This window comes from Phycodurus eques, chromosome 8 (genome assembly GCF_024500275.1).
Source record: "Phycodurus eques isolate BA_2022a chromosome 8, UOR_Pequ_1.1, whole genome shotgun sequence".
NCBI lineage: Eukaryota > Metazoa > Chordata > Actinopteri > Syngnathiformes > Syngnathidae > Phycodurus > Phycodurus eques.
This window is the reverse complement of record NC_084532.1, coordinates 2,023,985-2,045,531: the sequence shown is the minus strand read 5'-3', so window position 1 is coordinate 2,045,531 and position 21,547 is coordinate 2,023,985. Positions and strand designations below refer to the sequence as shown.

General features: G+C 44.6%; 1 protein-coding gene across 6 annotated transcripts in view; it reads right to left on the bottom strand.

The window, feature by feature from the left end:
- nlgn1 (neuroligin 1) overlaps window positions 1-21,547 on the bottom strand; it is a 288,192-nt gene that overhangs the window by 255,493 nt on the left and 11,152 nt on the right. Inside the window, exon 1 of one of the 6 annotated variants that reach the window (XM_061683180.1) lies at window positions 12,908-12,948. The exons of the other annotated variants lie outside the window; for them this stretch is intronic. The gene's annotated coding sequence lies outside the window, so the exon portion shown is untranslated. Of the gene's footprint in view, window positions 1-12,907; window positions 12,949-21,547 lie in introns of those variants that run through there. 6 annotated transcript variants of the gene reach the window in all.

Below are 21,547 nucleotides of genomic sequence, written 5' to 3'. Positions count from 1 at the left end.
GGACCAGAATTTCCTCGAAGCCGTCCGGAAGTCTTTCTCCATGGTCTCACCGAACTCCTCCCATACCCGAGTTTTTGCTTCAGCGACCACCAGAGCTGCATTCCGCTTGGCCAGCCGGTACCCATCAGCTGCCTCAGGAGTCCCACAGGCCAAAAAGACCCAATAGGACTCCTTCTTCAGCTTGACGACATCCCTCACCGTTGGTGTCCACCAACGGGTTCGGGGATTGCCGCCACGCCACGACCATGCCATGACCTTACGGCCACAACTCCGGTCGGCCGCCTCAGCAATGGAGGCGTGGAACATGGTCCACTCGGACTCGATGTCCCCAGCCTCCCCCGGAACATGGGCAAAGTTCTGTCGGAGGTGGGAGTTGAAACTCCTTCTGACAGGGGATTCTGCCAGACGTTCCCAGCAGACCCTCACAATACGTTTGGGCCTGCCACGTCGGACCGGCATCTTCCCCCACCATCGGAGCCAACTCACCACCAGGTGGTGATCAGTTGACAGCGCCGCCCCTCTCTTCACCCGAGTGTCCAAGACATGTGGCCGCAAGTCCGATGACACGACCACAAAGTCGATCATCGAACTGCTACCTAGGGTGTCCTGGTGCCAAGTGCACGTATGGACACCCTTATGCTTGAACATGGCGTTCGTTATGGACAAGCAGTGATGAGCACAGAAGTCCAACAACAGAACACCGCTCGGGTTCTGATCGGGGGGGCCGTTCCTCCCAATCACGCCCTTCCAGATCTCACTGTCATTGCGCACATGAGCATTGAAGTCCCCCAGCAGAACGATGGAGTCCCCAGCGGAGCGCTCTCCAGCACCCCCTCCAAGGACTCCAAAAAGGGTGGGTACTCTGAACTGCTGTTTGTTGCATAGGCAAAAACAACAGTCAGGACCTGTCCCCCCACCCGAAGGTGGAGGGAGGCTACCCTCTCGTCCACCGGGGTGAACCCCAACGTACAGGCGCTGAGCCGGGGAGCAATAAATATACCCACACCTGCTCGGCGCCTCTCACCGTGGGCAACTCCAGAGTGGAAGAGAGTCCAACCCCTCTCGAGAGGACTGATACCAGAGCCCAAGCTGTGCGTGGAGGCGAGTCCGACTATATCTCGTCAGAACTTTTCGACCTCACACACCGGCTCGGGCTCCTTCCCTGCCAGAGAGGTGACAGTCCACGTCCCTAGAGCCAGCTTCTGCAGCCGAGGATCGGATTGCCAAGGTCCCCGCCTTCGGCCACCACCCAGCTCGCACTGCACCTGACCCCTATGGCCCCTCCCACAGGTGGTGAGCCCATGGGAAGGGGGACCCACGATACCCTTTCGGGCTATGCCCGGCCGGGCCCCATGGGTGCAGGCCCAGCCACCAGGCGCTCTCCCTCGAGCCCCACCACCAGGCCTGGCTCCAGAGGGGGGGGGCCCGGTGACCCGCGTCTGGGCAAGGGAAACCTGAGTCCATAATTTGTCTTCTTCATAAGGGGTCTTTGAGCTGTGCTTTGTCTGGTCCCTCACCAAGGACCTGTATGCCATGTGTGACCCTACCAGGGTCGTGAAGCCCCAGACAACTTAGCTCCTAGGATCATTAGGACACACAAACCCCTTCACCACGATAAGGTGATGGCTCAAGGAGGGGTCCCACGTTAGTTATCAACTTAAAAGCATGAGGTTAATACAGCAAATTAGACTTATAACGGCGGCACGGTGGGCTACTGGCTAGAGCGTCAGCCTCACAGTTCTGAGGACCCGGGTTCAATCCCCGGCCCCGACTGTGTGGAGTTTGCATGTTCTCCCCGTGCCTGCGTGGCTTTTCTCCGGGCACTCCAGTTTCCTCCCACATCTTAAAAACATGCATAAATTGGAGACTCTAAATTGCCAGTCGGTGTGACTGTGAGTGTGAATGTTGTTTGTTTTTATGTGCCCTGCGATTGGCTGGCAACCAGGGTGTACCCCGCCTCCTGCCCGATGACAGCTGGGATAGGCTCCAGCAGGCCCGCGATCCTAGTGAGGAGAAGCGGCTCAGAAAATGGATGGATGGATAGACTTATAACAGGAATTAAATCGTGCAATTTGTGATAGAAGATTGCTTTGCCATTGGGAGTGGATAAAGTAAAGAAAAGGGGGGAATCTCCAAGTTTCTAATTTTCACTTTTATTTTGAAGGCAAGTGCCAACAGACCGGATAGAGTTATGTAAGAAGGGGTGGCTTGATGAAGGGGCCTGAACAGGGATAAGACTTTTGATGCTGTATGGCGCCCCAAGTGTACAACTTAGTGGAACATTTAATAACTGCTGGCTGAAAATTGGATCAGTGTACTACACATTTAAAGCACATACATTTGTGATGATTAATGGGGAAAAGGAGTCATGAGAAGGTGCTAATCCGTATTCCGCACTATGCAAAACAACATTTCGAGTTTAGCTTTGAGAATAACTTATTTTTTTTTTCTGATTGTTTCCCCCTAGATTCAGTGCTGAAAGGAAGGAGGTGGACCCTATTGGTCTTTCAGGATTGTACTGTGAAGCAATTGTCAAGCAAACATCAAAGAGTGCAGTTTTTTTTAAGTAATTCGAGATTAATCTTAGAATTAAAAATAGTTGATACAGTTTTCATTTAATTATTTTGTATATGGTTGATCAATTTAGACAAATTGTATTTAATTAAATTAAAACTATATTTTTAAGCTTATGCTGTCGACAATACAGAGCAAAGCAAATTGAGGCATTTGTTTTGTCAATACTTTAATAGTTCTGTTTTATTTTGAATGGATTCACATTCCAGCAATTATTAATTCCTGACAAGGTGGTCATGTCACGTAATATTTTAATCCCCCCACCCAAAAAAAACAAAACGATATTTAGTGACAACTGAAGGGGGAAAAGCTATTGGAGTTTTAGATAACACAATAGGTCAATGGATAATGAGGTTTGAAGTTGAATGTGACGTGACGTGACGGGAATGAATAACAAAATAATAATGAAAGAAATGGTCTATTCAGGCGGCATGGTGGACAACTGGTTAGTGTGTCTGCCTCACAGTTCTGAGGACCGGGGTTCAATCCGGCCTCGCCTGTGTGGAGTTTGCATGTTCTCCCCGTGCCTGCGTTGGTTTTCTCCGGGCACTCCGGTTTCCTCCCACGTCCCAAAAACATGCATGGTAGGTTAATTGAAGACTCTAAATTGCCCGTAGGTGTGAATGTGTGTGCGAATGGTTGTTCGTTTATATGTGCCCTGCGATAGGCTGGCAACCAGTTCAGTGTGTACCCCGCCTCCTGCCCGATGATAGCTGGGATAGGCTCCAGCACTCCCGCGACCCTTGTGAGGATAAGCAGCTCTGAAAATGGATGGATGGATGGATGGATGGATGGTCTATTCACGGCAATGTTTCAATTAACATATGGTCCCAATAAATTGGTAAGGTGAAAGAGTAGTCAGGGCCGGCCGAAGTCAATGTGGCGCCCAAGGCGAGATTTTATTTAACGCTTCCCCCATTCATTTGCGATTTTCATTCGCGTTCGTTTAAAAAAAAGAATCTGAATAGCATTGCTTTAAAATTGTCTAAATAAAATAACAAGATCCAATTTAAAAGTAAAATAATATTCAAAATAATTTAATTACTATAATTTTGAATATAAAAATAAAAAACTCAATCGGGACATGTTCTCTACTATGCATGTCTAATATATGTTTTTTTTTCTTATATGCATGTTAGTAGCATAGATCAGGCCAATGGAGGCATCGACCAAGTAGGTTTAGTCTTCACAAATGATCTATAATTGTGTAGTGACTCTAACCCAGGTGCCAGAACCTTCCCCCCCTACCAAGAACTTGATAAATTGCATGCCTCCCTGCGGCCCTGCTGTGCGAGACAGCCCCTAAAAGACGCCTGCTGGACCTAAACCTACTTAGCAGCTTCCCATCAAATCTTGATCCCCGTCTTCAAAAGACTCTTTTCCTTCTTTTGAAGATAGCAACCAAAAGATTGGGGGACCCTGTCTCCAAGAAGACCAAGGTGGGACAGATCGACAAGGGCATGCAAACACAGCAATTACCTACTTGCTTAATATTCAAACATGCATGCAAGGCGCCACTCACTTGGCATCTGAGAGGACTGCAATGTGGACTTCCATTCTGGGTTTCGGATAGCTAAAGATAAAATGTATGTTGTGTTTTTTCACGAACTCTGCAGTCTGTGTCAGTGTGTCCTGGGTATTTAACCTTTGACTCTGCCTCTTCAACCTTACTTGTGTCTTGCCCCCTTGTGTCCTGCTTCTCTGCTGTTCATGCTGGTTAATTTCTCCAGCCACCGGGGCACTTTGGCCAACCGACTCCCCCTTTTTCTTTTGACCTCCGGCCACCACATGCACAAGCGCCCACCGCAACCATACCGGCGGCGCTTTCGATTGCTTTCCCTAGCCGCGATCGGTTGGCGGAGCAACTACCAGCATCCCGTACCGATAATGCACGCAGCTGAGAGCAGGGGGTGGGCCCGCCACCAGTTCAATGGGCAGGAAAGATACGGCTAGAATGTACAATATTAGTGCCTAATAATTTTGGGAAAATTACTAGCTTCACACAAATCTCTCTCTCTCTCTCTATCTCTCTCTCTCTCTCGCTCGTTCTCTCTCTTTCGGACTGAACGCATTAAATGCTCACATTTTCAACTTTAGTCAAGCAACACACGGCCCTATCTTCCCTTGTCGTTACCCTTAGTGTTATTTTCTTCCTGTAGTTATACTCTGTGTGTTTCCTTATAGATCCCTTGTAGCTGTCATTAAATATTGATGAAATTCCACTCCTTGTTGCGTTTTGAGTTAAATAATGAAGCCTCTGTAATCTAGGACTTGTATTTCATTAAATGTAGCAACTTTCAAATTATGAGACATGGAGGTTTTTTCATCGCTTTTACGCATATAAAAAGTTACGCATATTAGCTGAACTGAACTGAACGTGGTGTGCATTATGGCATCTAAACAGTTCAATATTGCACTCATCCGATCAGACTATATTCTCCCAGTATTTAACTGGCTTGTCCAAATGTTGTTCAGGAAACTTTAAACCAGCTTTAATTTTTTTTTTTAGCAATGGGGTCTTGAGTTAGAGCGTGCATACAGGCCATGGCGGCGGAGTGCATTATTCACTGTTTTCCTTGTGACAACAGTACATACCTGCTATTTCCAGGTGTTATTGAAGCGCTCCACAGGTGTTCCTTGGCTCTTGGACAACTCTTCTGATTATTCCTTGCACTCTTATTTCAGAAATTTTGCGAGGAGCACTTGATCGAGGCAAATTTATGGTGGTATGATTGGCTTTCCACTTACGTATTATGGCCCTAACCGTGCTCACTGGAACGTTCAGAAGCTTAGATATGCGCCTGTAACCAATGCCTTTGCTATGTTTTGCAACAATTAGTTTGCGATGGGCGGCACGGTGGCCGACTGGTTAGAGCGTCAGCCTCACAGTTCTGAGGACTCGGGTTCAATCCCCATCCCCGCCTGTGTGGAGTTTGCATATTCTCCCCGTGCCTGCGTGGGTTTTCTCCGGGCACTCCGGTTTCCTCCCACATCCCAAAAACATGCATTAATTGGAGACTCTAAATTGCCCGTAGGTGTGAATGTGAGTGCGAATGGTTGTTTGTTTGTATGTGCCCTGCGATTGGCTGGCAACCGGTTCAGGGTGTACCCCGCCTCCTGCCCGATGACAGCTGGGATAGGCTCCAGCACGCCCGCGATCCTAGTGAGGAGAAGCGGCTCAGAAAATGGATGCATGGATAGTTTGCGATGGTCTTGAGACAGCTCTCTGCTTTTACCCATCATGAGACGTGTCTTGACGCACACCTTGGAAATGAGACTTTTATGGAGGCCATTAATTATGACTGACCCAGCTGATATTCATTTGCACTGACAAGGGGCTGGATTGCTGTTTGATTATTGATAGATTTTAGGTGGTGTCTTGGCTTTCCATGCCTTTTTGCACCTCCCTTTCTTCATGTGTTCAATACTATTTGCCTGTGTCATTTTACAATTTTACACACACACTTTCTACTTTCTTTGTATGTATGGATTACTTCGGTTGTTCCTAACATATGGTGAAATTTTCAGGTCAATAGCACCTTTGGAAATATATTTATTGAGAAAAATGGTGACGTGTTAAATACTTATTTCAGCCGCTGTGTGGACTGGTTAGCACGTCTGCTGCACAGTTCTGAGGACCCGGGTTCAAAATCCGGACTCACCAGTGTGGAGTTTGCATGTTCTCCCCGTGCCTGCGTGGCTTTTGTTTTACTCCGGTTTCATCCCACATCCCAAAAACATGCATGGTACTGTAGCGTATATTAGTTGAATAAAAATGTAATTAATTTAGGAGAAAAGAATAAGCCAGAAGCGACGCCTGCGTTACTTCCGGTTTAGCGTAATTTGACATTTAATCGTTAAAATCTAACTATTTTATCTTGTAAAGGGGTACCACGTCACTTTTTATGGGTATAGAATTTAGGGAGAATGACGAGAAAGTCCCGTGATCTGAAGGTTGCTACACTTTATGAAATTTTTAGTTCTATATCAGTGGTCCCCAACCAGTGGTCCACAGACCGGTACTGGGCCGTGAGGCATTTGTTACCAGGCCGCAGGGGAAGAATGACCAATTTATATAATTTCTGTTGTATTGCAATTCACGTGTCAATGTGTTTTATTTTGGAAATTGACCGGATCTTCTTCGCCGCAACAGTTGCGCGTCTCAATTGACACGTCAAGACTGCACAGAACGCTTCCATTTCCGGTCCCAGCCGACTCGAACGCTTCTGTTTCCAGTCCGAGCGGGTTGGCTAACGGCAGCAGAGCTCAAAGAACGAAATAATTTCATAAAATAAGTCAGCTCATTACGTTAACTGAAAACATTTGTTCTTTTGAATGAAACATTTGTGAACAAAACAACACTATATCAGGAGTCCTACTTAAAATAGGGATTTATCCAACTCCCGGAGACAAATTCCTTGTGTCTTTTTTGGACATACTTGGCAAATAAAGATGAATCTGATTCTGATTGAGGAGCTATGGAACTGCAGTCTGGTCTGGCTGCCTACAACAACTCCGACCCCCACTCCTGCATCGCGCCTACAGTGGACGCGCCACGAACGGCGAAAGAGGAAGCAGAAGCGAGGCAAGTGTGTGTGTGTGTGTGTGTGCACGCCACCTCAGCCGGTCCGTGACAAAAATGCCAACTCCTAACCGGTCCGTGGTGCAAAGAAGGTTGGGGAATACTGTTCTAGATGACAGAGGCTTACTTAAACTCAGAACACACACAAAATACGACCAAGAGTGGAATTTTATAGTATATTTTATGACATCTACAAGGGATCTAAAAGCACACAAAGGGGTCTAACTAAAGAAAAAAAATAAGACTAATAATGGTAAAAGAAGGAAAATAGGCATACGAAAGGGGAAACAGAAAATCGTGTGTTGGGCGAAAGTGGAAACATGAGCGTTTACCGCATCCAATGCGGACGGGGGGGAGAGAGAGAGAGAGAGAGAGAGAGAGAACGAAGTTGACATTTTGTCTGAAGCTAGTAATTTCCCCGAACTTATTAAGCACTAATATTGTACAGTCTGGCAAAAGTTTGCCATGTCTACTCACAAGCTTCCAGGTCTCACTGTCATTGCCCACGTGAACATTGAAGTCCCCCAACAGAACAATGGAGTCCCCAGCAGGAGCGCTCTCCAGCACCCCCTCCAAGGACTCCAAAAAGGGTAGGTACTCTGAACTGCTGTTTGGTGCATAGGCACAAACAACAGTCAGGACCCGTCCCCCCAGCCGAAGGCGGACGGAGGCTACCCTCTCGTCCACCGGGGTGAACCCCAACGTACAGGTGCCGAGCCGGGGGTATACCCACATAAGTATACCCACACCTGCTCGGCGCCTCTCACCGTGGGCAACTCCAGAGTGGAAGAGAGTCCAACCATCTCTCGAGAGGACTGGTACCAGAGCCCAAGCTGTGTGTGGAGGCGAGTCCGACTATATCTAGTCGGAACTTCTCGACCTCACACACCAGCTCGGGCTCCTTCCCTGCCAGAGAGGTGACATTCCACGTCCCTAGAGCCAGCTTCTGTCGCTGGGGATCGGATCGCCAAGGTCCCCGTCTTCGGCCACCGCCCAGCTCACACTGCAGCCGACCCCTATGGCCCCTCCCACAGTTGGTGAGCCCATGGGAAGGGGGACCCACGTTACCCTTTCGGGCAGTGCCCGGCCGGGCCCCATGGGTGAAGGCCCGGCCACCAGGCGCTCGCCTTCGAGCCCCACCACCAGGCCTGGCTCCAGTGGGGGGCCGTCGTCGGAGACACTGCCTCATAAGGGGAAAATGACCATGTCTCTTCCTGCCTTTTTTTATGGCTCGCTGGCAATTTCAGCGCGATCACGCTTGGCTGGAAGCATACCTGGTACCTTCAGAGCAGCTGCTCTGATCACCAAGCGATGCCCCACGGATAGGCTGGGAAGCCGAGTCTCCATCCCCAAGGCTCGTGGGTTCCGAGCCGTGTGCCCGAACAAAAGAAAGGGGCGGGGTGGCCCGCAGCCGCCCCGTGGCTGGGAAGCTAAGAAGCCAGCCAAAAACACGAGAGAGAGGAAAAAACACAAGAGAGAGCAAAAACACACCAGCGTCAGGGTTAAGTACCCCAAGGGCGTGTTGAAGAGGGACGGAGAAGACCACACCCATCAGCTTGAATCTCGTCTACAAATTTGATAAAATGGGTTTAAAACCATATAGTAATCTAAAATAACCTCTTTTTACTCAGAGGTCAAGCATCAGCTTGTACTTTACGCAAATCAACTGCTTATGGTTCAAAATCACATTTCTTGCTGCTTGGAGTCAAATCAAAACAAACAATTGTCAAAACCCCGCACTTGCACATTGACATACTGACACAGACATCAAGGTATACATTTGGAAAATTTCTGCAGACTTCGTGAAATATCAAAACAGACATTTATCGTTGGTTAAACATCAAATGAGAGTCACCCTGGCTCGACATTGCAGTTCCTCTCGACAGCTGCGGGTGTCGCATAGTTCTAGACAGATGGTCCGCTGGAAACATCTGGCATTTGATGCTTGGGAGTTCAGACTTCGAGGGTAGATGTTAATTCGTTTAGGGTCCACGAGGAGTCTCCTTGGGGGCAGTCTCACAGCAGGGCCGCTTGGAAGAATGCAGTTTATCAAGTTGCGGAGTCACTGTGTCACCTCAGTTTGGGGGAGCATGTTCAGTAGGTTCATTGAAGACTCAAAATTGCCCATAGGTGTGAATGTGAGTGCAAATGGTTGTTTGTTTATATGTGCACTGTGATTGGCTGATGACCAGTTCAGGGTGTACCCCGCCTCTCGCCCAAAGATAGCTGAGATAGGCTCTCGCACGCCCGCAACCCTAGTGAGGAGAAGCGGTATGGAAGACGAATGGAAAACATAATTATATATATTTTTTATTTTTTATTTATTTATTGGTTGTTTTTTGTTGGTTTTTTACCCTTTAGCAATTATACAGTGGGTACAGAAAGTATTCAGACCCCCTTAAATTTTTCACACTTTGTTATATTGCAGCCATTTGCTAAAATCATTTAAGTTAATTTTCATTAGTTCAAGTTCATTAAGAGGAAACACTTAATGCATACACAGCACCCCATATTGGCAGAAACAAAAGGAATTATTGAAACTTTTGCAGATTTATTAAAAAAGAAAAACTGAAATATCACACAGCCATAAGTATTCATACCCTTTGCTCAGTATTTAGTAGAAGCACCCTTTTGAGCTAATACAGCCATACGTCTTTTTGGGAATGATGCAAATAGTTTTTCACACCTGGATTTGGGTATCCTCTGCCATTCCTCCTTGCATATCCTCTCCAGTTCTGTCAGGTTGGATGATGAACATTGGTGGACATCCATTTTCAGGTCTCTCCAGAGATTCGCAATTGGGTTTAAGTCTCTGGCTCTGGGCTGGGCTCTGGCTGGGACATTCAAGAACGGTCACGGAGTTGTTCTGAAGCCACTCCTTCCTTATTTTAGCTGTGTGATTAGGGTCATTGTCTTGCTGGAAGGTGAACCTTTGGCCTTGCCTGAGGTCCTGAGCACTCTGGAGAAGGTTTTCGTCCAGGATATCCCTGTACTTGGCCGCATTCATCTTTCCTTCGATTGCAACCAGTCGTTCTGTCCCTGCAGGTGAACCCCCCACAGCATGATTCTGCCACCACCATGCTTCACTGTTGGGACTGTATTGGACAGGTGATGAGTAGTGTCTGGTTTTCTCCACACATACCGCTTAAAATTAAGGCCAAACAGTTCGATCTTGGTCTCATCAGACCAGAGAATCTTATTTCTCACCATCTTGAAGTCCTTCAGGTGTTTTGTTTTTAGCAAACTCTATGCGGGCTTTCATGTGTCTTGCACTGAGGAGAGGCTTCCGTCGGGACACTCTGCCATAAAGCCCCATCTCCCGACTGCATCTCTGAAGCTCAACCACAGTGATATTTGGGTTCTTCTTTACCTCTCTCACCAAGGCTCTTGTCCCCCGATTGCTGCCGGATAGCCAGCTCTTGGTAGGGTTCTGGTCGTCCCAAATGTCTTCCATTTAAGGATTATGGAAGCCACTATGCTCTGAGGAAGCTTATGTGCAGCAGAAATTTTTTGTAACCTTGGCCAGATCTGTGCTTTGCCACAATTCTGTCTCTGAGCTCTTCAGGCGGTTCATTTGACCTCATGATTCTCATTTGCTCTGACATGCACTGTGAGCTGTATGGTCTTATAGACAGGTGTGTGGCTTTCCTAATTAACTCCAATCAGTATAATCAAATACAGCTGGACTCCAATGAAGGTGTAGAACCATCTCAAGGATGATCAGAAGAAATGGACAGCACCCGAGTTAAATGTATGAGTGTCACAGCAAAGGGTCTGAATACTTACGGCTGTGTGATAGTTCAGTTTTTCTTTTTTAATGTATCTGCAAATATTTCAAAATTTTTGTTTTTGTCTGTCAATATGGGGTGCTGTGTGTAGATTAATGAGGAAGAAAATTTACTTAAATGATTTTAGCAAATGGCTGCAATATAACAAAGACTGAAAATTTTAACGGGGTCTGATTAATTTCCATACCCACTGGATATTCAGTAACAGCTTAAGGAACAATTTACATATTTTAATATACATGTGACAAAAGGTATAGGACTCATAGTCATATGCCCGTTTTATATGTGCTAGGATGGGGAAGTGATAGGCCCTTTATTGTATTAATGGCTTTTGATATATTTAAATTTTCCGTACCGCTTTATCCTCACAAGGATCTTTGGGCGAGAGGCGGGGGTACACACTGAACTGCTCACCAGCCAATCGCAGGGCACATATAAACAAACAACCATTCATGCACACAGTCACACCTATGGGCAATTTAGAGTCTTCAATCTGAGCATTCTGGAGACGGTTTTCGTCCAGTAAATCCCTGTACTTGGCCGCATTCATCTTTCATTCAATTGCAACCAGTCGTCCTGTCCCTGCAGCTGAAAAACACCCTCCACAGCATGCTGCTGCCACCACCATGCGTCACTGTTGGGGCCGTATTGAACAGTTTTCTCCACACATACCGCTTAGAATTAAGGCAAAAAGTTCTATATTTGTCTCATCAGACCAGATAATCTTATTTCTCACCATCTTGGAGTCCTTCAGGTGTTTTTTTTTATTAAACTCAATGTGGACTTTCATGTGTCTTGCACTGAGGAGAGGCTTCTGTGCTTAGTGTTCCAGTATAACGAGTGAAAAATTTAAGGGGGTCTGAATATTTTCCGTACCCACTGAATATTGCGTTTAAAGTCAATCTTTAGTTAATAACACCTTTAAGGTTTACATATACTAGTTGAAGTTTTCTTCAAGCTGTCAGAAGTTGCTTGAATAACAAGTGTGATAGTATGGTGATGTGGGAAAGAATGTGGGCAACCTCAACCTTATACTGGGATAAAAATAGGCCTTCTGAGAGATGGGTACTTTCCCTTTAAATGAGAAAATAAGACCATAAAAGGTAATAAGTTTCATTAAGCACCACCTATTTTCTGAGTTTATAAAACCTCGAGCACACTGAGCTCGACAGTGACTCCTCACGGCTCTCAAGCAACGATGGGCACTTAGAGAAATGATAGACATCCTTTTTTTCTACCGTGTAAGACGCGAAGAGAATGGAGAGATACAAATTTCTTATGATGGTTTAAGACTTCAGAATAAATTTTGTGGATTTTAAAAAGGATTACTCGTACCAAAAAAGAAGAGTCATGCCACGTTCATACTTTTACCATCCACTTTATCTACAATTTGGCCTTTTCATGAAGAAGCTCGTCAAGAGGGAAACTCTCACGGAAATGCCCATCTGATCAATCCCAATATTCCACCTAAATTGGACTCATTTCAAGTAGGGGATTTTTACATTTTCAAATTTTTTTCTTTCCTTTGGGATTACTTAACGAATGCATTGTTTCGATTTGAATATTTGTCAGTAGCACTGAATGAGGTAATGTTGGAGTAAACATGCTCTAAAGTATTGTCTCTTTTGGTGGCGTAACTCACATGCTGAGTGAATTTGGGGAGGACAGTGTTTAAGCACACTTGGTTGAAGTCGCCGGCAACAATACAGACACCATCTGGGTTGGCAAGCAGCTGTTTGTTGATGCACATAAGCAAGAGGCTCAGGGGCGGGCTAACATTGGCATCGGTTGAGATGGAAAGAGCTATCGTAATAACTACAGTGAACTCCCTCTGGAGCTAAAAATATCTGCATAAGACTGCCAGAACCTTTAAATCAGGAGAACAGTGAGTGTCAATGATCCTGCTATTGCAACAGCACTCACTGTTCACGTAAACACAGAGCCCCCCCACCTCTGCACTTACCCGAGTCTTTGTTTCTGTCCTGCTGGTGTGGCCTGATAGCTCGACTGCAGCATCGGGGATCAATGGGTGAAGCCACGTCTCTGTGATGAAAATAACACTGCAGTTCTACACATCTGTAACTACAATTTGTCCATTTTGTGGGTGGTTGATCTCGTGTTGGGGAGGAAGAGGATTTGTAATGCTGGCCTATATGGTTGTTTACCTAGCCTAACATCCTTGCTTTTGCTTCATCTCTCTCCGCTGCCTTCACCGGTTGCTGGGCAAGTCGGTCATCCACGGAGAACCTGGCGATCTCGCTATGTCCTCCGGGATATTGAATTCCTGGTGGAAGTTGCCAATAACAGACAAATTGTACCTGAGACCGAGGTCAATAAGGTTCTGGCGACTGTAGGCAAAGGTAGCTTTGCTAATCTCAAAAAGTAAATAAAAAAAAAAAAACGTGCACCAAACTGGAAAGCAGAGAGCTGCAGCACCCATGTGCGCCGCAATTTTTCTCGGAAGAGAATACCAATCCCGATCATGTGCTCTTTCTACTGGGGAACCATTGAAAGTGTCATCACAGGCTGCATCACTGTGTGGCAGGGAAGCAGCAACGCCTGGGCCGGAATACACTACAGCGCATAGTGAATACAGCCAGCAGGATCAACATTGCCCCTCTGCCCTCCATCACGGACATTTTCAACACTCGCCTCACCCGCAGAGCCATCAGCATTGCAAAGGACACCTCCCACCCTCACACTCAGTTCAGGAAGAAGGTACCAGAGACTCGAGGCCTGCACACAAAGACTGGGGAACAGCTTCATCAATCAAGTAGTAAGGATGCTGAACTTGATTCATTTCCTTGCGGTTGAGCCCTGGGTTGAGCCCTGGGAAGCCCAGCCCAGCCCTGGGAAGCTTACTCACACACACATCTCTCTCCCTGTGCGTACCTCCTCCATCGCCACCGTTCCTGCATACGACGTGTATCTGCATACGACATGTATCTGTTTACAACGCACCATGACACTTTATTTCCCTTTTTGCACGACCCTATTGTATATTGTCTGTTGTTTCACTCTATTAATTGTATGGTACTGTTTGTATATTTACTGTATTTAATGTAGTGTGCGGCACGGTGGAGGACTGGTTAGCACATCTGCCTCACAGTTCTGAGGACCCATGTTCAAATCCGGCCTCGCCCGTGTGGAGTTTGCAGGTTCTCCCCGTGCCTGTGTGGGGTTTCTCAGCTCTACACCCTCAGTAGGGTTCTGGAGGGTGCATGGGAGTTTGCTCAAACACTCTAGTAGTAGTAAGGGGGATTCATTTCCAGTGTGGGTTGGACTCCGCCGAGGCTGCCCTTTTTCAGAATGCGAATCAGAATAAGAATCCTCTTTATTGCCAAGTAAGACAAAAACACACGCCCTGTATAATCGAGTTAGAAATCAGCTGACTAAAGAAATGAACATTGCAAAGAGGAACTATGCAGCAAAGTTGGAAAAACAGTTTAGCGAATCAGTCCGGCATGCATTCCAATTGCTGACAAATTACAAGCGACGATCCCCCCAAGATGAGAACAATACCACACTAGCCAACGACTTGAATACCTTCTACTGCAGATTTGAAAAGGACACTTTCTGATTTTGATTCTGATAATATCATCAAAAGATTCAGAAAATCTGGAGAAATCACTGCAAGTAAGCGGCAAGGCCGAAAACCAACATTGAATGCCCGTGACCTTTGATCCCTCAGCCAGCACTGCATCAAAAATGTCAATGTGTAAAGGATATCACCACATGGGCTCAGGAACACTTCAGAAAACCAATGTCAGTAAATACAGTTCGGTGCTACAGCCGTAAGTGCAACTTGAAACTCTGCTATGCAAAGCAAAAGCCATTTATCAACAACACCCAGAAACGCTGCCGCCTTCTCTGGGCCCGAGCTCATCTAAGATGGACTGATGAAAAGTGAAAAGGTGTTCTTTTGTCCGACGAGTCCACATTTCAAATTGTTTATGGAAATTGTGGACGTCGTGTCCTCCGGGCCAAAGAGGAAAAGAACTATCCGGACTGTTATGGATGCAAAGTTCAAAAGCCGGCATCTGTGATGGTATGGGGTTGTGTTAGTGCCAATGGCATGGGTAACTTACACATGTGTGAAGGCACCATTAATGCTGAAAGGTTACAGGTTTTGGAGAAACATATGCTGCCATCCAAGCAACGTCCTTTTCATGGACGCCCCTGCTTATTTCAGCAAGACAATGCCAAACCACATTCTGCACGTGTTACAACAGCGTGGCTTTGTAGTAAAAGAGTACGGATACTAGACTGGCCTCCCTGTAGTCCAGACCTGTCTCTGAAAAGCGTAAATTACGACAACAGAGACCCCGGACTGTTGAACAGCTGAAGCTGTACATCAAACAAGAATGGAAAAGAATTCCACTTACAAACTTTTAACAACATTATTGAATGTTGTTAAAAGAAAAGGTGATGTAACACAGTGGTAAGCTGGTGTCCCAGCTTTTTTGGAACGTGTTGCAGCCATAAAATTCTAAATTAATGATTATTTGCTAAAAAACAATCAAGTTTATCCGTTTGAACATTAAATATCTTGTTTTTGTAGTGTAGTCAATAAAATATAGGTTGAACATGATTTGCAAATCATTGTTTTCTGTTTTTATTAATGTTTAACACAACATCCAAATTCCATTGGAATTGGGGTTGTCAATGAGTAAAACAACTCAGGACAGAGCACCTTTTGTTTGAAGCCCCCCAATTTTCAAGTGAGACCAAGTATTGGAATAGACATTAAAGTACCTTCAAGTGAATAAAATTTCATATTTGGTGGCATAACCCTTACTTGCAATTACTGCATCAAGACTGCGAGACTCACTGACTTCACCAGACTTGCATTCTTCATTTGAAATGCTTTTCCAGGCCTTTACTGCAGCCTCTTTCAGTTCTTGTTTGTTTCTGGGGGTTTGTCTTTTCAGTCTCTCATCAGGATGTAAAATGCATGCTCTATTGGATTAAGGTCCGGTGATTGACTTGGCCTTCGACTTTTTCCTCCTGATGAAGTCCTTTGTTGTGTTGGCAGTGTGGTTTAGGTCATTGTCGTGTTGCATGATGAAGCTTCTCTCGATTAGTTTGGATGCATTTTACTGTAAACTGCCAGACAAAAACGTTTTGTGAACTTCACAATTCATTCTGCTGCTACCATCATGAGTTACATCATCATCAATAAAGATTAGTGAGCCCGTTCCAGAAACAGCCGTGCAAGCCCAAGCCATGACATTACCTCCACCATGCGTCACAGATGAACTTGTGTGTTTTGGATCATAAGCAGATCCTTTCTTTCTCCATACTTTGGACTTTCCATCACTTGCTAGAGGTTAATCTTGGTTTTTCATCAGTCCATAAAACTTTGTTCCAAAACCTTTGTGGCTCATCTCTGTACTTCTTTGCGAAATCCTTCCGATTCTTTTTGCTGATGAGTGGTTTGCATCTTGTAGTATGGCCTATATATTTGTTCTCTTGAGGTCTTCTTCAAACAGTGGATCGTGATACCTTCTCCCCTGCCCTGTGGAGGTTGGTAGTTATATCACTGACTGTTGTCTTTGGGTGTTTCTTCACAGCTCTCACAATGTTTCTGTCATCAACTGTTGTTGATCCCCTTGGCCGACCTGTTCGATGTCTGTTGCTCAGTACGACAGTCGTTTCTTTCTTTTTCAGAACATTCTAAGTTATTGTATTGGCTATGCACAATGTTTGTGCAATAGCTCTGATCGATATTCCCTCTTCTCCCAGCTTCAAAATGGTTTGCGTTTCTCCCATAGACAGCTCTGTCTTAGTCTTCATGTTTACTTAATAGCAAATGCAGTTTTCATGAAAAGTCCCGCATCAACAAGCATGGATTTGTTTCTGGTGTAAACTGGTTAATGCTGGTTTGTGCTGGTCAGATGCTGGTGTTACTGGTGGACCAGCATGGCAATGCTGGTCAAGATAGTGGAGCAGCCTAAGATTTTAGTAGACCAGCATGGGATGCTCGTGGACCAGCACGGGATGTTGATGGACCAGCACGGGATGTTGGTGATGGACCAGTACGGGATGTTGGTGATGGACCAGTACGGGAAGCTGGTGGACCAGCATGGGATGTTGCTGAACCAGCATGGGATGCATACTGGAACAGTATGGGATACATGTCAAGCAGATTTACAACCACAGCTGTTCCCATGTTACTGAATGAGTCTACATTTCCATCATAGTCAACCAATAGGGTCATCTTAATGGTTTGAGATTTTGATGGGCAATGATGAGGCAATCCTTACCATGAGAGCACCCGTCACAGGTACGACTGCTCTCCAGGGAAGGGGCGTAGCGCCAAATCCAGAGCCCCGATACATAAAGACTCTTGAAGGGTTCCTCCACTTAACCTAAAAACTCACCTCCACTGCGCCCTATATACTCACTGCAGTCTATACTTGTTTTATTTTGTTATGTGACTTGTGTTTAAGTTTGAGCTCACAATATTGTATATCAAAAGGCTGGCCTAGTGGCATGCAAAGGGTGGAGCGAACGTTGCAGTGGCCTCAGGCATCCACCTTGGGCATCCAAATGGGTTGGGGTGGGCATTGTTGTAACCCCCACCCACCACCACTGTCAGTTATTTTTCAAGGGGGAAAATCTTCGATCAGTATTGTTGAACATAACCCTTGTGAAACAATCAATAAAAATATATCTAATTCACCAATCCCTCACTTGATTCACTCCACCACAGCTAACACAACACCATCATATATGTTAGCTGCTTACTGATGGAGCAACGCTCGTCCATCTGTCTGGACCTTTTTACATGTTATGGTGAGCAGGGGCGGTTTCTGATATGAGCAATAAGGGCCACCGCCCAGGGTGGCATTCTGTGAAAGGTGGCCAATTTGCCAGAAAAATGCATCCAAACTAATGGAGAGAAGCTTCATCGTGCAACAAGACAATGACCCAAAACATACTGCCAACACAACAAAGGACTTCATCAGAGGGAAAAAGTGGAAGGTCTTAGACTGACCAAGTCAATCACCGGACCTTCATCCAATAGAGCATGCATTTTACCTCCTGAAGAGGAGATTGAAGGGAGAAACCACCAGAAACAAACAAGAACTGAAAGAGGCTGCAGTAAAGGCCTGGAAAAGCATTTCAAATGACGAATGCAACAGTCTGATGAAGTCAATGGGTCGCATGCTTGATACAGGTATTGCAAGTAAGGGTTATGCCACCAAATGTTAAATGTTATTCACTTTAAGTTAATTTAATCACATCTGTTCCAATACATTTGCTCACTTGAAAAGTGGGGGGATTCAAACAATAGCTGCTCCGTCCTAAGTTGTTTAACACATCTGGAAGTAAAAACCATGAAATAAAAGCTGCAATTCTGAACTTTTGTATCATATTCAACATTTGATCTGAAAGCCAAATGACTTAATATACAACAAAAACAAAGGAATTGACCTTTCCGTTCCAATACCTTTGGAGGGGACTGTATATGAAAAAAAAATCTTAAAACTTGTTGTACAAGGCCCCCTCCATGCTTGGGGCCCTAGTACAACATTCCAATCCCTCCCCACTTCAATGTCCTTGCAGCAGGGACAAAAGCGGTAACTTAACGTCAGCAACACATAAATGCACCGCACCGTGAGTCCGAGAAATTAAGACAGGTCAGCACCATTATAGCTGCACATTGCTTTATGTGAATAAACTGCCTCAGTCTACAAATACACTTCCAATAATGATATCTTGTTTGGTGTCCATGCACACTGTTTAGGAGAACATTTATTGTGCATGTTTTGATGTTAGTTATTTATTGCAGGCCATGTTTTCATCGGGCAACTCTGATATGACGTAGTATGAATATTAAATACATGTGATGTGGGTCTCATGCATCTTAAGAGAATGTTTTTCAACCTACTATCTCCTTAAAAGTATTGGTTTTAGTGAAAAAAAACAATTTTCAAAGCACACTGATTTTCTTGTATCGTAGTCACATATCAGACGTTTCTGACAAAACAAACCGCTTGAAAATCGCTTAAAAATTTAGAGTTATGATTTTTTTTTTCTGTGATGTGTTTATGCCCAACGTAAAGTTTCAATAAAAATTAATTGCTGTGATATTTTTCAAAGGTAAAGTATGTGCCTTGGCTCAATAAAGGTTGAAAATCACTGCTCTAAATAATGCCTTTTGACCAATCCATACTCCAGTCCGTTAGATGACGGTAATGCGCCAAACTCGGGTTTGCCAACCGCCAATCAAACTCAAGAAGGATAATACAAATCTGTTTCCGGTGGAAAGCTGCGCGCCGAAGTCGACCATAGTGTCTGCTTTTCAACGAGGATTCACACGGTAAGTCAATTTATTTAAATACATGTCAATTTTTTCGTCTATTAAAAAAATAGCTAATCAGGTTAACCGAACTCACTTGCTGTTTTGATAAACTAACGTTAAACCTAAAATAGTCAGGTTTTTGTCATACAAAAGATTACTTCAGTCTACTGGAGTTAGCTGCTAGCTTGTTTCCTCTGTGCTGGTAATTTGGGCAGCTAACATCTTAAATTTGAAACTTGCACGGCCTTTTTATCATAAAAGATAGCTCGGCTAACGTTAGCTGCTAGCGCTAACTAGAAGCTTTAGGGTATTTCTTATGCTGTTCTGTTTTTTTGGGAGGGCGTGGGGGGTTGTTTGGCTGCATGTCATTTCTTTTCTTTCCTCTTTCTGACTCTTTTTTGATTAATGCGATTTGTACTCCAGAACAGTTTATAATCCGGAAAATACAGCACTATACTAGATAAACTGTATTTTCCAGACTATAAATCACACTTATTCACTAATCCTGCAATTTATAGTCAGGTGTGACTTGTGATTTTATTTTATTTTTTAATGTCTACATTATGCGTTTTTTGACTAGTATGATTTATGCTCAGGAGTGGTCTGGAAAATACAGTCCATATATTTGTGAATGTGCGGATGTGTGTTAATGTCGTCTGTGTGTCTCAGATGACCCCATGCCCAGAAGCTCCCAAACCTTGGCAGCAGAAGACATCTTGCACAAGTGCCAAACGCCCGACAACGTTTGTGTGTTGCCTTTAGCTGTTTGATTTATAATTTCCCCCCGATATATTAGGGTCATATCTATTTTTTTCTATATAAATATAAAAAACATTGTTTTTTTACCTCAGCGCCTTCTGTAGCAGTGTAGCTTACTGACGCGGACTCTGGCAGAGCAGTCCCACAGCAATATCCAGTAGACAGAATGCCTTTTTTACTCATGTTATTTCGAGGGGTGGTACTAAAAAATGTATCCAATTAAATACAGGCTTTGTAATTAATTAATCTCGATTAATCACATTTCACTGCGATTGGCTGGCGACCAGTACAGGGTGTCCCCTGCCTCTCGCCCGGAGTCAGCTGGGATAGGCTCCTGCTCGCCCGTGACCCTAGTGAGGATAAGCGGGTATGGAAAATGAATGAATCAGTGTAATCGGTGTACCGGGAAATTGTGCACTGACAAAGTTTACATGTTGCTTGGAACACAAAATCCAATTAAAATCTTATTTTTTGAACAAATTATTTTTTTTGTAATTAATCGTGATCAAAGGGTTGGATTCCCGCCTCTAGTTATTTCTCTTTATCGGTGTTAAGAGGTTTTATGCAGGAATTTAAAATAATTATTTACATTGAATCCTTAGCTAGATGCAATTTAATCAACACCATTTTGTCCAATTCAACTACAATGCTTGTGCATTTCAGCTTGTGATGTTGTGCAGGGGGCTATCAGGAAGTAGTACCTCAAGACGCCTCCTATTTTGGCACGGATAGCCCCCTTTGCATCAAGCACAATTAACTGCGCAAGCATGAATTTGGATTGGCAGTCCAATTTGCCAAGCCGCAATTCAAAGAGCATCACTCTGTTTAGAAATGAATGGACTGTCTTCTTCCAGTTTTCTGAATAGTTCCATGTTTCTCTTGGATTCTGTTGTCAGGAGGACAAGTACGTCTCAGGTTTGGTCAAGAAGCAGCACCCAAATGAAGGATTCACTGTTTGTCAAAGAGTTGGCACGAGCTACAGTATTTGGGATAACCTTGGCTAACAGGAATCTGACATGGAAAGTGTTTCCCACCACTAACACCTTCAGATGGCCTCTGTCTCCATATAAACCACAGTCACTTAAAAGTATGTGGCTCCTATACACCTGCTGACTACTGTATTAGTTTAGCCTTCTGCAGTCCAACATTGTTCTCCATTGGTTAATGCTTGAAATACTACAAGTCATATTGTAGTTGTAAGGAGACAGTTCCCCTCACACACTTAGTAATGTCAGTCGTAACACCCTCATACATTTAAAGATTTTTTTGTGACATTAAATGATAATGTAATAATAATAATAATAATGACAAGTTATTGTCATTGTCTTGTAATGGCCCCAATCTAGGGCTGACTATTGCGGACAAGGATGGACTAAATCAGATTGAGAGTTTTAATAAAATTAGCAACCTGACAAGATTTCCCAAAAATGACAGTCTGTCAAAATGCCACTTCAACTATGCACCAAATATTTTGAAACTCTCATGATTGGTCCCGGACAAATTGATTTTTTTCTGTTTGGGGAAGAAATTGCC